We start from the raw sequence: 13938 nt of genomic DNA on the forward strand, positions 1-13938 counted from the left end.
TCATTCTCAACCAATAAAACCTGATAGCATTCATCAAATTCCAAAGCTTCTGGCTATTTTTACAGACACAAAGCAAAAAAGATTCTCCCTAGAACACAAAAACCTTGTACAATAAAGCCTTTCATTTTTTCTTAGTATAAACGTTGATGAGGAAAACATAGGTTTTACATTTGTGAAGATGACTGAGTTTGACTTCTTCAGAAAACTGGTTGTCTGTGTGTTAGTTGGTTCAGCTGAGCCATGACTAACAGCAGACTGCAAGCAAGTCACGCCTGAAAGTTACAGTGTGCGTGTTTGCCACAGTGTGCATGAAAAACTGTGTCAAACTGAGTATGTGAGCATGTGGGCAGAGAGACAGAAAGTGGCTACACGTACATCAGATTTGTGTTTTGAGAGCACCCAGGGGAGACTGAATCTAACAGAGAAAGACGGAGCGTGGAAGTGCATATTAATGAGCTGCAAGAGCACCCTGGGGCTTGGCTGCCTTTTGTGTGTGTGTGTATTTGTGTGCAGACGTATGGACATGTGCATATGTGCGCGCGTGCGTGCGTGCGTGCGTGTGTGCGTGTGCGCGTGTGTCACAGCATTAATGATTATGACAGTTGGGCTCAGGTGTGGCAGCAGTGGCAGAGACCAGCGCAGCTGGTGTGTGTGTGTGTGTGTGTGTGTGTGTGTGTGTGTGTGTGTGTGTGTGTGTGTGTGTGTGTGTGTGTGTGTGTATTTACAGGACCTGCAGAAACAAGTTCAGCTCACCAACAGTGATTATGTGGTCTCAGCTGGTGGGACATTACTGACTCTGGATTACAACTTTACATCATGTAAGTTACTTGTCTATGGTGAGCACTTCTGCACTTCTTCGACTCTTAATTCTAAAGAAAATGTGACATTAAATTGTGCAAATTTTTGTACTTAGATATAAGTGGGTATCAAAAACTGGAACATTAGTGATAATAAGGTTTTAAACGGCATTTAATACTTGTTTTAATACTTGTTTTGTATCTTAGATATGCAGCAAATAGAAACTTGCTACTAACTGCATGGCCTGGTAATATCCCAGTTTACAGGAGAAGCAGTATTAGTGAATCAATTAAACTTTTTTAACCTGTCAAATTTACCAAGGAACTTAATTCAGCATGTGTCATGTAGTTTTTGCAAGAGCAGATTTGGGGGAGCAGCTGTTTCATATTAAGATTAACCTGTTACATAATTTTGGTTTAATCTGTTAAATCTGTCACCATTACCACGATTAATATTGTTGAAAGAACTCACAGGCCCAACCAAAGTTCTTAACAATAAATGAAAGGTTTGCCTTATAAATAAAGTCATATTTTGAGGACATTCATGTGGATTAGAGCAGCACATTATTTGTGACAGCACATAAAACAGATGCATTCTTTGGAAAACGGTGTTGTATGTTAACTGATAATGTGAAGTAGAAGCCATCTAAATTAACTGCAGAAAGCAGAGATATTTTTGGGAGTGTTTGAATCAGGTTATATAAAAGCATTTGGGGATAATGGAAAGGTCCGGGCCTGGTTGAGTAACCACAGCTTAATGTAAGCAACAGTTTAATCAAGTGGGAAGGGAAAAAGCATTCAATCCAATCTCTAATTACATAGCCAAATATAAATTCACAGACTACGCTCGGTTAATTGTCCTCTGACAGTCCACTCTCATTAAAGCTTCCAAAAAAAGTGTGATATGTAAATGGAGTTAGGAGGAGAACGCTCTGTTTCTGTTTCTTTCCATTTGTAATATTTTTTTTACATGAATACTAAATGCCCCATTGACTTTAAACAGGTAGGACATCATAAATAAGACTCATCTTGCTCGAAACAGCCAGGTGTGTGTGTGTGTGTGTGCACCTGTAAATCATTAGGTAGAAAAACTATGACCTCATGCTGTTGCCAGCTGTTTCTATGACAGCACTGCCTCCAGGTAACACACCAGCAAACACCTGTCTCCTCCAGCTATCTAATTGTCCAACACTCCCTCTACATTCAGGCTTGTCGATATTTGACATATGATCAGGGGCTGAATGAAGGCAAAGCCAGACGTCACACTGACTGTTAAATAACTGAAGTGACCTGTGCCATGGGAGCTCTGGCTGTAAAGACGACAACTCTCAGTCCAGACATTAACTTAAGGTGATGGAAAATTCAAGACAAAAGCATAACACAAACAGAAGAGAAGTCCTCAGTCACAAGTTTGTGTGTTCTTTCTGTGGCGTCACGTTGTTCATTTATTTACACTGCGAGCCAGTGGGAGAGCACATGAGGAGACTATAACGCAGCACTTTGTTCAATCTGCAAACATGTACTGTTCAAAGAAGCCTGAAGCCTTTTTGCGGGACCGTCTCAACCGGGAAAGGTCTGCAAATAACATTTGAGTTTGCAGAGACGTTAACATCGAAGTTTCTCACAGAACCGGCAAAGGAACTCAAGGTCTGTTTACAGGTCTTCAAACTTCAGTCACTATCATGTGTTGATCAAATCCAATACAGCAGAACCAGAGATATTGTCTTTTCTATTCAATGCATTCTTCTTCCATGTCAAAATTCCATGTAACTCAACAGTTCAGTCAGAGAATCAGGTGTGCTATGCTAGTAGCGGCTAACGTAGCCTGGAGCCACTAGCCTCAAGCAGAGATGAGGAGCAGGCTACAGAGGTCTGGCAAACTCACTTCTTTCGAACTCCACAACTACTGATTACTTTCATTTTCAAACTCGTAGTCTTCAGCTCCATCTGAGGCTGACTCAAGTGACATCACTTGAGGCAATTTATCAGATTTCACACAGCTCCCCCTGGAGCCACAAAAAGGCTTAATAAAGCTCTTTTCACATGTGCAGTCACACTCCCAAAGAGCTATAAACAGACTTTGATGTGTAAAATTGGTGAAGTTCCCTTTTAAAAGACTATGCAGTTCTCAGAAAAACTAATCCTGTGTCTGTACTGGGAGTCACAGATAAGTGTGTGTACACTCAGATTTCAGTTTCAAATAATGGACTTTTACAACAGATGAAGTAGCGTAAACAGACACCATACACTTCCATTCTTTAACTTAACAATTTATCCATTACCTGGGCTAAGTTAATCTCGTAATTCTAGTTCTTTCCCGTAAGAGAAGTTCAACATATCCAGGAAAATAACGATGCAATGAAATCATAAATAATGAACTCAATATCTAGATTTACAACTGATTTGATTGTAAGTGATTTGACAGCGACTCCACCCAGCAACCCAACCATCCATCCAGGTTTTCAGCCTGAGCTGGGGGACCTCCCAGTAGATCAAATGTTATCAGTGTAACTCGATCTCCAGCCCATTCTAATGAGAGGGATTGTTTGTGGGGAGACTTTAATAACTCTCGTAGCCTATTTATATCTTATAAGTCACACCCTCTGAGTTTGACGTGCGCACACAGACACACACACAAACCCTCTAGACATCAAGTTTGACAAAGGCTGTCTGTGTTGCTCTGGAAGATCTTGAAAATGCTTGCCTACTTTACTCAAAACAAATATGGCACACAGATATGTAATTCTTTGATTTAAATGTTTAATTAAACAATCTTTTCTTATCTACTGTAGATTGTTTGTAGACGGTGATAGCCATAATGTCTTACATGTATAAAATGCTTTCTGACTTTGGGAATACACCAAACCACATGTAGCCTAGCAATATACATTCACAGACCAATTTTGTGCTTGACACCAAAGTCATAATGCAGAGAGTAATAACTCATTAAGTAATGTAACCATGTTTAGCCTGCAAGAGCGTTGTGTATAGGTGTAGGCTGTTGAACAGCTACATCACTTAAAAGTCTTTTCCTTTTAATTATCCCCACTGGAGGACAGCTCTTAAGGTCAGACTACACCCAAACGGGAAAACAAGAAGGAGGGCTGTAGAGGGAGAAGAGGAGGAGGACGAGGAGGAGAGCAGCAGCTGGTGCATAGCCTAGACAGAAGGGAGGGAGAGATAGCGGGAGAGGGTGGGGGGGCAAGATAACAGAAGGGCAACATAATATATCACTTTACACTCTGGACTGTTCCATTCATCAGACGGAGTTTGATCAGGCTTCACTACAGAGGCCAGAAAATGATTCCTAACAAATGTAAAGAGGCCTTTAACACAGCAGTGAAAGCAAAATAATTCAGTACTACACTGAAATACGACACTGTTATTTTCCTAATATAGTGGCATTATCTTTAACACTGTTGTACCACAGTACTACAACATCTGGCAAGTGTTGGTGTAAATGTAAAACTCCCTCCAACACATGATCACTGTGAGGTCGCTGTAAAGATCAGCCAGCAAAGAACTGCCAATAGGTCAGTGACAGCAGCGGACGAGGACTGCTGAGCTGATGGGAGAAATCACCTAGTTGCCCCGGGTAACATCATTTGGACCATTGAAACCCCTTCCCTCAGTGGTTGCCCTGTTGGCCACCATTTTTCATGTTAGAAACATTCTCTGTATGCCTCCCCCACGGTGTAAAATCTTCTGCTTGAACGAGAGTGCTACAGTCGCACTGATTTACAGTCCTCTGCTGCAAACGGCAGAGCTTCAGCAGCATCACATAAAATGGCCCACAAGATAGCAGAGCTCATGCAGAGAGAGTGGAGCCCGACTGAAATACAAGCAGAAGCTTTACCACTGACCATTTGGAGATGGAGCTGAAAAAATGTGATAAAACAGAAAAACAGGTGGACGAGAGCTACAATACAGCAATAAGTAGCATACTGCAGAAACATTGGCATCAGTGTATGTCGGCCAGTAAGTAACAAGAAACTGCAGTAGAGAAAATTCTATTTTGTCCAAGTAATAAAGCCAAACTAGAAAATTCCCCCTGGGAAATTTTGAAAGGGACACGGGGTGTGTTCGAGCCGACAAAATTATCTACGTTTTAAAGTTTGAATGAAGTCTCTAGGACAAAGTATGGCCGAGCAGCGGACAATTGAAAAAGGCTGAAATTTGAGGAAATTTCCCCATTCATTTCTTATGGGAAATTTATCGCAGTTGTTCGCGTCTTACGTCGGCCTTCGATGGTCATAGCTCGAAAACCGTAAGAGATATCAAAATGTGCCGAGGGTCATTTGGAGCCGACAAAATTATCTACGTTTTAAAGTTTGAATGAAGTCTCTAGGAGAAACTATGGCGAAGCAGCGGACAATTGAAAAAGGCTGCAATGTGAGAAAACGGCAGATATCAGAGGCAGTCAGTCCCTGATTAATGAATTGCTCTCAGCTGTGTTTCTGTGGCTTTCTCCTTGTCTGTCTCTGTTGATCACCTCAGCTGTCTGTGTCTGCTTCTCTCCTCTGCTTCATGTCTCTGTTAACATGAATTAATGAACTGAATCAATAAACATGAATGGAGCTAATGCGAACGGAGCTAACAGAGCTAACACTAACGGAGCGAACAGCTAACGGTGCGAATAGCGCTAACGGCGCTAACGCTAACAGAGCTAACTGTGCTAACAGAGCTAATAGAGCTAACGGCGTTAACAAGGGGGCGGGGGGATGGGGTTTTCATTATGCATTTGTCTGTGTGTGTGTGTTTATGTATCTGTCATTGTGTGTGACTGCGTATGTGTGTGTCTTCGTCTGTTGTGTGTGTGTGTCTGCTTGAACTACACAAGCAGCCCAACCAGCTCCTACATGGAGATGTGTCTGGTATATGTGTGTCTGAATGTGTGTGTGTGTGTGTGCGTGTGTAACTTCTGCCCCACCTGCTGATAATTACCTCTGCACCTCTCCCACTGTTTACCTGTTCCTGTTCAGTTTTGACGTGCTTGTTTTTAATCACTTTTTTAGCTGTTGGTTAGCCCTTTTTGTGTGTGCATTTGTGTGACTACTGTCTGAAACTCTTTGGCAAAGTGCTTTCTGAAGCTGAGTTTAACTGTTTGTTGGACAGAGATTGTTTTCAAACAATGCCCTTGTTTTGACTGAGCTCGTTAAGATAATCATTCTCAGGCTGGTTGTCCTGCAGATGTGTGTGCGTGGGTTATTGACCGGTGTGTGTGTAACTGACAGTTGCACCTGTTAAACTCTTCCCTTGAAAAGCGGCTTTTTCGCTGTCGGTTTCTTCCGAACAACTTGCGATTGTGTCAAAACCGTAGCTGCTATCAAAAAACCGATTACACTGTGAGATGCGGACAAGTCTGGGCCAGATGTACGTGTGTTTTGTGTCCAGATATTCTTTAGAAAAATGACAAAATGGTCGACTTAAAAAGACTCTGCGACTCAGAGAACAGGAGTTTGTATTGTATGCAGTGAGATTTGGGTTCGGCGAACCTCCCGAACTAAATCCTCTGGTGAGAGAACCGTACCTCGTATCAGAGTGTACTATAGATCATCGGACTCCCGAGAACTTCCTGAGTCCGACCATCATCTCGTTTTATTCCTGACACAACAACTTTTCGTTTTATGGCGAGCTAAAGACAGGAGGCATTTCTGCTTTGCTCACAAAACAGCTCTGAATTTTAACATGGGACTTAATGGGAGAACAGGAGGGCGCTGGCTGCACAAAACGTCTCACTATTTAAATTCAGTAAGTCTCTCGGCTTTTTCGAGGACATCACACGAAAGAGGACAAGTTTGTCTACAAACTGATCCCAAAATTATGCGTGTAGAGTGTAATTTGTGGCCGTAGCGACGAGAAAAAGAGAAGATTTTCAGATCGCTTTTAGACTCTGTGCCACTCTAGCACGCACTCTAGCACGAACATTCCGCGCAATACACACCCATTATAATCTCAAAATTTCCCTCCAAACGATCACTGTCATTGAACAGTGACTGATCAAAAACTATAGGACCAATCAAAATGTGGATGAACACACCAATAGACCAGACTTGGGTCTACATTTTAAAGTTGAAATGAAGTCTCTCGGTGAATGTATGCCTGAGCTACAGATGTTTGAAAAACTCCAATTTCAATCTTGTTTTTTTCACCCGTCCCATTCATTTCTTATGGGAAAATTTGAGAAAAGTAATAGCACACCGATCCCGAACAATACGCACGTTTTGATATATAATTTGCGAGGGTTTTCTCAAAGCTGCGGGGCGAGTTAAGGGACGAAAACTTGGAGGAGGATGAAAAATAATAATAAGAAGAAGAAGAAGAAGAAGAAACGCGCGGGATAGTAATAAGTGACTCGGGACGTTGCCCCGTGTCCCTAATTAGCTAAATGCATGAGAGGGATACCTCTTTGTAACATTATTACAGATGATGTGTAATGCAGCATAATACAGACAAGCACACACATATGTATCCTCTTGTTATCTGCCATATTAACTTCCTTCATTTTCAGTTTGACATTTTTGCTGCATGTTTCCACCATTTCAATGCATTTCCTGTCACTTTTGCCATTTTAATTGTCACCACATCCTTACACTGGTCACAATACATGGTTATGATGCAGAATTTCTAAAACTGAAGGCCATACTGTGGCATTTGGGAAACTCCACCATCAGTGCTAAATCTGCCTGGTCCACCAGGGGCTTTCTGTGGTAAAACTGCCAGTGAGGTTGGTTTAACCTGAATGGATGATAAGATATTATTTACAGACTACTTGTGGTAACCATCCTCATACACTGCAAGGGAAAGAAAATGTGTTAAAATTCCCTCTGAATCCATGACAACATGGCAAGCTGGCCACAAAATAAACTTTTTTTTTCTCCACTGGCCACCCTAGCTGACAGGGTGACCTAAAGCCTATAAATTTCATTTCTAGAACAGAAACAACTGTGAAATTATGGTTTATTAACTGTTAGCTTATGTTTAACACCCACATGCAGCATAAACCAGTAGTGGACTGGTGTCAAATTATTCTTGACATGGTAAGATAAAATCATTTTGATAAGCCAACCTTTAAGTTTAATATGGAGGGATCCTCCGACTGTCTAATGAGGCTTACACAAATCAGCACTTGTGCTTTCTCATTGCAGTTCTAGGCTCCAGGGAACCATGCCTAGTTTATCCCATTAAGTCGGCCGATATTGCTTTGTTCATGGACTGTTTACCAGCTGACCCCCTGCTGTGGGGGAAATCACCATGCGTTAATCATCACAATGCGTGCAAAAGGATGAGAACATTGTACACTTACGGGGTGGCGGGGTGAGAGGTGGTCAAAAATTAAAGACTAGATTCAAGCTATATCTGCTTATTGGCCAAGTCCTGTGCCTATCAAAGCAATAAGAATGAAATACAGATGTAAATACACATATTTCATACTAAATCCCTATCAAAACAGGCTGTTTCCTGATTATTTCTCCAGTAAACTGCATCAGCTCTATCGCTACATCAGTTTATATGTCCTCAAATATCTTGTCCCATTAGGGGATGAGAACATTTCTCCAAAGTGAAAACCCCTCCCAGAGATTACAACATAATGCTCTCTGTTGATTTATTTCTACTAAAAGACATCTTTGACCTATTAATGCAAGAACCGAAAGCATTTGACAGCTCGATTTTGGGTTCAACATGCGCAGTATTTTGAGGCAAACCACACAATTTTCTGTATTTGCCGGTCAAGTTGGGAGGTTCACAGGAAGAGCATCAAATGAGTTCTTTCAACTGCAACGTCTTAAGCTTTCACCAAAAGCAACGATAACTTGCTTTCTCCATCCTGTTTGTCTGATTTTCTGGTTTAAGAAAGCACACGCTTTAAACGCTCTCTCTACATTTCTCAACACAGCTCCAGAGATAGTTAACCCAGTTGAGTGGCTTTTAAACAGCACGGCACCGCTGAGCAACGGGGCTGGGATCGATATATGTGGCCCAGGGGCCCTGCCATAATGAGGAGGGGTCAAGGGTCAAAATATGTCAGTGCGCAAGGCTGCTGGTGTTGACAAGCCAGGCCTGGGCCCACATGAGAGGGAAAGTGAGGAGTTACTGCTGTTATATAATGAAACTTCAAAAGACTAAAACACGGGTGCGGTCTGGACATGAGGACACAGCCTCAGCATCTGCAGTCTATTCGGCCTCATAGGATGAAAAAACAGTGACCCACCCTGACCTACTTGCTCCTGTACATCCTCCTGACCAGTCCTGCTTTTTCCAGCCCTCCCAGTGCTCTCACAGAAAGCTGGTGGGGTTCACTGGCTAAGGGTGATAGGTGATGTCATGGCAGTGTGTAAGCTCAGTGTTTTCTAGCCTCTGTGTTTGTGTGTTTGTGTGTGTGTGTGTGTCTGTGTCCAACCCTAGGGAAAAGGAGGGGTCCATCTGAAGCTGGAATGCTGGGGTACATTGCTATGAGGTCATGAGAATTATGGGCTGTTTGCACAGAGGGAAGTCAAGATGTGAGTCAGATAAGCGAAAAAGGGTAAAATCTGTGATCAGCGTGGAAGAGCTGCCGGGGCAAACTATGAGGCACAAGGTTCAGCACATGGTTTGACTAGACAAGGGGTTTCAGTTTTCAATCCAAACACCATTATCCACACTTGATATATGGGGCTTTACTACCCAGCCTGGTGGTGGGCAGCTGGGTGGGTTGGTTGGTTGGTTGGTTGGTGAGGGTGTGGTTGCTAACATGCTTCAGCCAGGATGGGGAAAATGAACTCACAGTGAACTGAATGTGATCTGGGCTGCTGGTGTCAGACAATACAACCTATTGTACTGCTGCGGCTGTAGAGCCTCATCATCAGCATAATGCCCTTTAGACCTCCCCATCCCTCGACCCTCCACCCTCGGGCCCTAGCAAAGCCTTACCCACATCTGAACTGCTCCCATCAGAGCAACAATGACCAAACTACAGCAGTGTTTTTCAAAATGGCAACGTCACAGTACAAAAGACACAGACATTATGCATAGATATGATTTAATCAAGAAAGACATTACAGTTAACAGTTACCGAACAAAGGCAGAATCAAAGTCCCACAGAGATATGTTTGAACACCGCTGGTTGCAGGATGAAAAGTGGAGCCAACCATAAACCATGTCAGACAACTTCAATATCAATATTTAAGGACTTCTTACAAATGCTAATTTAAAAATTGAGACTGAAAGACACTTAAATTTCACCCATACACAACAAGTTTTTATGTTTTATCTTGAGGTTTTGTTGGTTTTTAAACCTGAGTCCTGAAGAAACAGCATTTTAACTCAGCTGTATCTTTTTCATAGTTGGAATGATGAACTTGAAGCAAACAAATCCAAGATATCAACACAGAGTTGTCATATTAGCCCCGCACAAGGAGATGGGGACTGACTGACTGTTGCTGCTGATTTACTTGGACACAGATGACTGTTAAGTCTGTAATGTGGACATCATATGGACTGCACTTACAGTACAGTATAGTAGAGGCTATGTAGAAAGCCTTTTTGGTCATCATCACATGACAGCTCAAGAATCCAGACATTTGTGAAAGAAACAATCATTCTGCCTTATAGAAAGGTAGATAGAAGTGAGAGCTTTAAGAAAGCATTATACACCGTGTTGGTAACTGTTGTATGAATAAGTTACATGAGGGTCTGACAGCATAAAGCACTCAATTTGAGGTTATGATGATGCGTTACATGCATAAATATAGCATTATTCATGCAAGAGTATGATTATGAGAATGATCATATGATTGAGTGAACAGTTCTGTTAGACCACACTGTTTCATCTTAATCTAAAAAATGAATGAGAATATTAGTTCTCTCTCCAAGTCTCCAGTTGCTCAACTGTTCCTTCATGCATTATTGTGGATTCAGTCTGCCTACATGGCCACAGGGCAGTGCTGAGAAAAGCCTACTTTGTGCACATAGCTGTCTCCTTACGTCATGGTGAGGCTTATGGGAAGTACTCCTATGCATTCCCCGGAGTGTCTGACTCTGTATGCGTGTGTCAGCTGTTATATCTGTGTGTTTTTGAGTGTGTGCGCTTATGAACATGAACATTTGGGGCCAAGTACATTTTGTGGAACTACTGGAGTGTGTCGCAGTTCTTTGGGCTTTTCCAGTGAACATGCACTGTGCAAAACATGCCGCACAAGCAAAAACCGCCACAGATCGCCGAGTACACTGTATACATACACACACACACAGCTCTATTCCATTCTTGTCTCCCCTCTAACCTTTATGAGGAAGTGTGACGCAGTTAGGTTCAGACTTCTATAGGGACTGTTTAATATCGTCTTCCTGTGGAGGTAAACAAATGGCACAGCATGGAAAGGGTAGAGCTTCACTGCCTCGCATCTACAATAAAGGGAGCTCAAAGAGGAACTGCGCTAGTTTTGCACATCAAAGTTAACAAGTCTTGGGGAGTACTGCTGCATATGTGACAAAAGTTAAAGAAATCCTTTTGCGGCTCCACGTGGAGATGCGCAAAGTCTTGGGTTATTGAAGATTAGGGTTAGGTTATTAAGATTGCAATTTATGTACAACAACTTCCTTATTGATAGATTGAAGGTTATCCAGGGAAAATATTCAGGTGCACCTGCACATAGGAAGAGCTACCTTGAGACTCGCTCCTGACTCCACTTGTTGAGTCTGAGTCAAACAAAACACTGAAACATCTCAACTCATAATGGTTTCCAGTGTTCTCCACCCAGCAGCTACTGAGGCACCCTCTCTCCTTTCCCTGCAATGTCAAAGATCAAAGGGAGACCTTAAGCTCTGTCAAGCTCCATCTTTCCTTCTCTGCTTTCCATCTTTCACTGACCATTCTTCTCTCCTTGTGTCTCCTAAGGGTTTGGCCAAAACAAACAGAAGCAGCATCCCATATAGAAAAACATGAAACCTCAGAACTGCTTTCACGGCCCTTGGTGCTGCTGTTTGTCTGCTGATGATCACAGTCCAATCAGTTGGCTTCATGGTGCGTGCAGGTTAACACTGTCAACCTCCAGCCTCATTGGGTGGTTGATTCAAATATACAACTTTCAATCAATTATGTGTTTCCCAAGCTGGTCATTGAAGCAGGCGAACTAATGAGGCAAGGCCAAATTTAGCTGCATCTGTTTGGCTCAAAGTTTCCAACCCTGTTGTTTTTCCCATATGAATGAATATGAATGCTTTCTGACACAGAGTGAGTGTAAAAGTGCTTTCACATGTGTTTAGCAACTAAGCTGTTTAGCCTGGGAATATTAAGGCACCAAAGCTACAATTAAACCTGGTTGAAATGGCAAACTAACCCAGCACAAAGCTTTTAAAAGCAGTCAGCTCTGCTCTGAAGCAGCATAATTAAACACAGACTGTGGCTCATTTTACAGCAGACACATGCTGGAGTTCATGATTTCCTGAAGCAAATTAAAGAGTCAGTGTCCATGTGTACAGAGACATGTCAAAGATAAATGCAATCAGGCTGCAACTAACACTTTTTTTAAATGACTGTTTAGTGTGCAGATTATTTTCTTGGGTAACTAATTGTTTGGTATTTTTGCTTGAAAAGAGACTTCAGGGATTCATCGCTTATCAATAAAGCTGCTGACTAATTCTCTGTTCATCTACTAATAGCTTAATTGACAAATTCAAATGTTGAATTGTATACTGGACTGAAGCTGTCAACAGACCTGAGAACTCATACTTAATAAAAGGGTTTGTTTTGTTTTTGTTAGTTTTCAGAATCAGAAACGAGACTGAGCAACAGGTAGACTACAAGTTATGTCACCAGGCAACTGCCTCTAAATAAATCATCTAAAGAAAAAGATATAAAGAACAATAATTCTCACCTGTGCATGTATCAAAACAAACATCAATCCATAAACAGCCTTCATTGTTCAGTTATGATGCAATGAGGACAAAGCCAGATATGGTCGAAATAGTTGATGGAAGAGAAATGGACAAAAAACGGACTGTTGAGTGTTTTTTTTTTTTTTGTGCATTTTATGACGTCAGGAACTCGTCATTGTCACACACGCGTGCACACATACACAATAAGAAGAACACTGATTGTGAATGTGAAATTTTCAGCCACCGCACCCAACATGTGTTAACTCGTATGTTTTTAGTTGGCTTAAAACTGATTCCCTCTATTGTCCCACTTTCACGTGCACCTGTTCCTCACTTGGCTACTTCTAATTATAGGGTATCAACGCTAACTTGTCTCCTCCTTCTCTGTCTGGCTGCACATCTTTCTCAATTGAATGACATCAGAGTTCCTAAAGCGCAAACAAGGACGCATGATTGCAGAACAAACAGGTGATGCATACACACCTGCCTCACCTGCATGACAGCACTGGCACCTGTATTTGTGAACTGTGTGCAGCACCACACTTCCATGTCAGCTGATCCCTGACACGTGACTTAAATTTCACAGGGTGTCAAGCTCTACTGGAACAAAGGCTCACTAAGGTCAGTTGTATGAAATTTATAATGCTCGTCTGCCTCCTCATTCCCCCTCACGCCCTTTACTTGATTGCATCACTCTGAGCTTAGCAAAGCAAATATCAGCCAGCCCATTGCCTACATGCTACAATGTGATTGTGAAAAAGTTGGGACGCTGTGTAAAATGCAAAGAAAAACAGAATGTCTGTGAAGACTTTCAGTCATCCAGGCCATGGTTATCCAAAAAATAAAAATAAAAAAAACCAGAATGCAATCATTTGTAAACAATCTGTGTTTACCAACAACGGATTTGCAACGTGTTCCTGGGCCCAATAAAATTCAAGATAAGCAGTCTTCCTGCTTGCTGATGCTTTTAATGAAGCAGTACTGCCTAATGGGACTTTGGGTGTGTGTAATGTGCGTTGTTTTATAACAAACACCACTATTGTGCCTGTGTGCACCTGCCTTTGCACTCTGTATGTCCACACATAACATGCTGAAGGCACAAAGCTACAGTCAGACATCATGGCAAATACTATACAGCACAACACCAAGGTGACCGAGCACTGCTGGAGCTCAGTCACCTTGAAAACCTCTCCAAAACCAGAACGTGTCCCATCATATATTATTTACAAGAGACAAACTATCCTTTACCAATTCAGCTGAGTGGTTGGTGGTTCCTCACAGTGGGGGT

At 42.0% G+C, this 13938-nt stretch overlaps 1 protein-coding gene across 1 annotated transcript in view; it reads right to left on the reverse strand.

Annotated features, from left to right (window-relative positions):
- Positions 1-13938, reverse strand: part of pkn1a (protein kinase N1a) — a 49107-nt gene that overhangs the window by 33714 nt on the left and 1455 nt on the right. The window lies entirely within an intron of this gene.

The sequence above is a fragment of the Chelmon rostratus genome, chromosome 3 (assembly GCF_017976325.1).
Source record: "Chelmon rostratus isolate fCheRos1 chromosome 3, fCheRos1.pri, whole genome shotgun sequence".
Classification (NCBI taxonomy): Eukaryota; Metazoa; Chordata; class Actinopteri; order Chaetodontiformes; family Chaetodontidae; genus Chelmon; species Chelmon rostratus.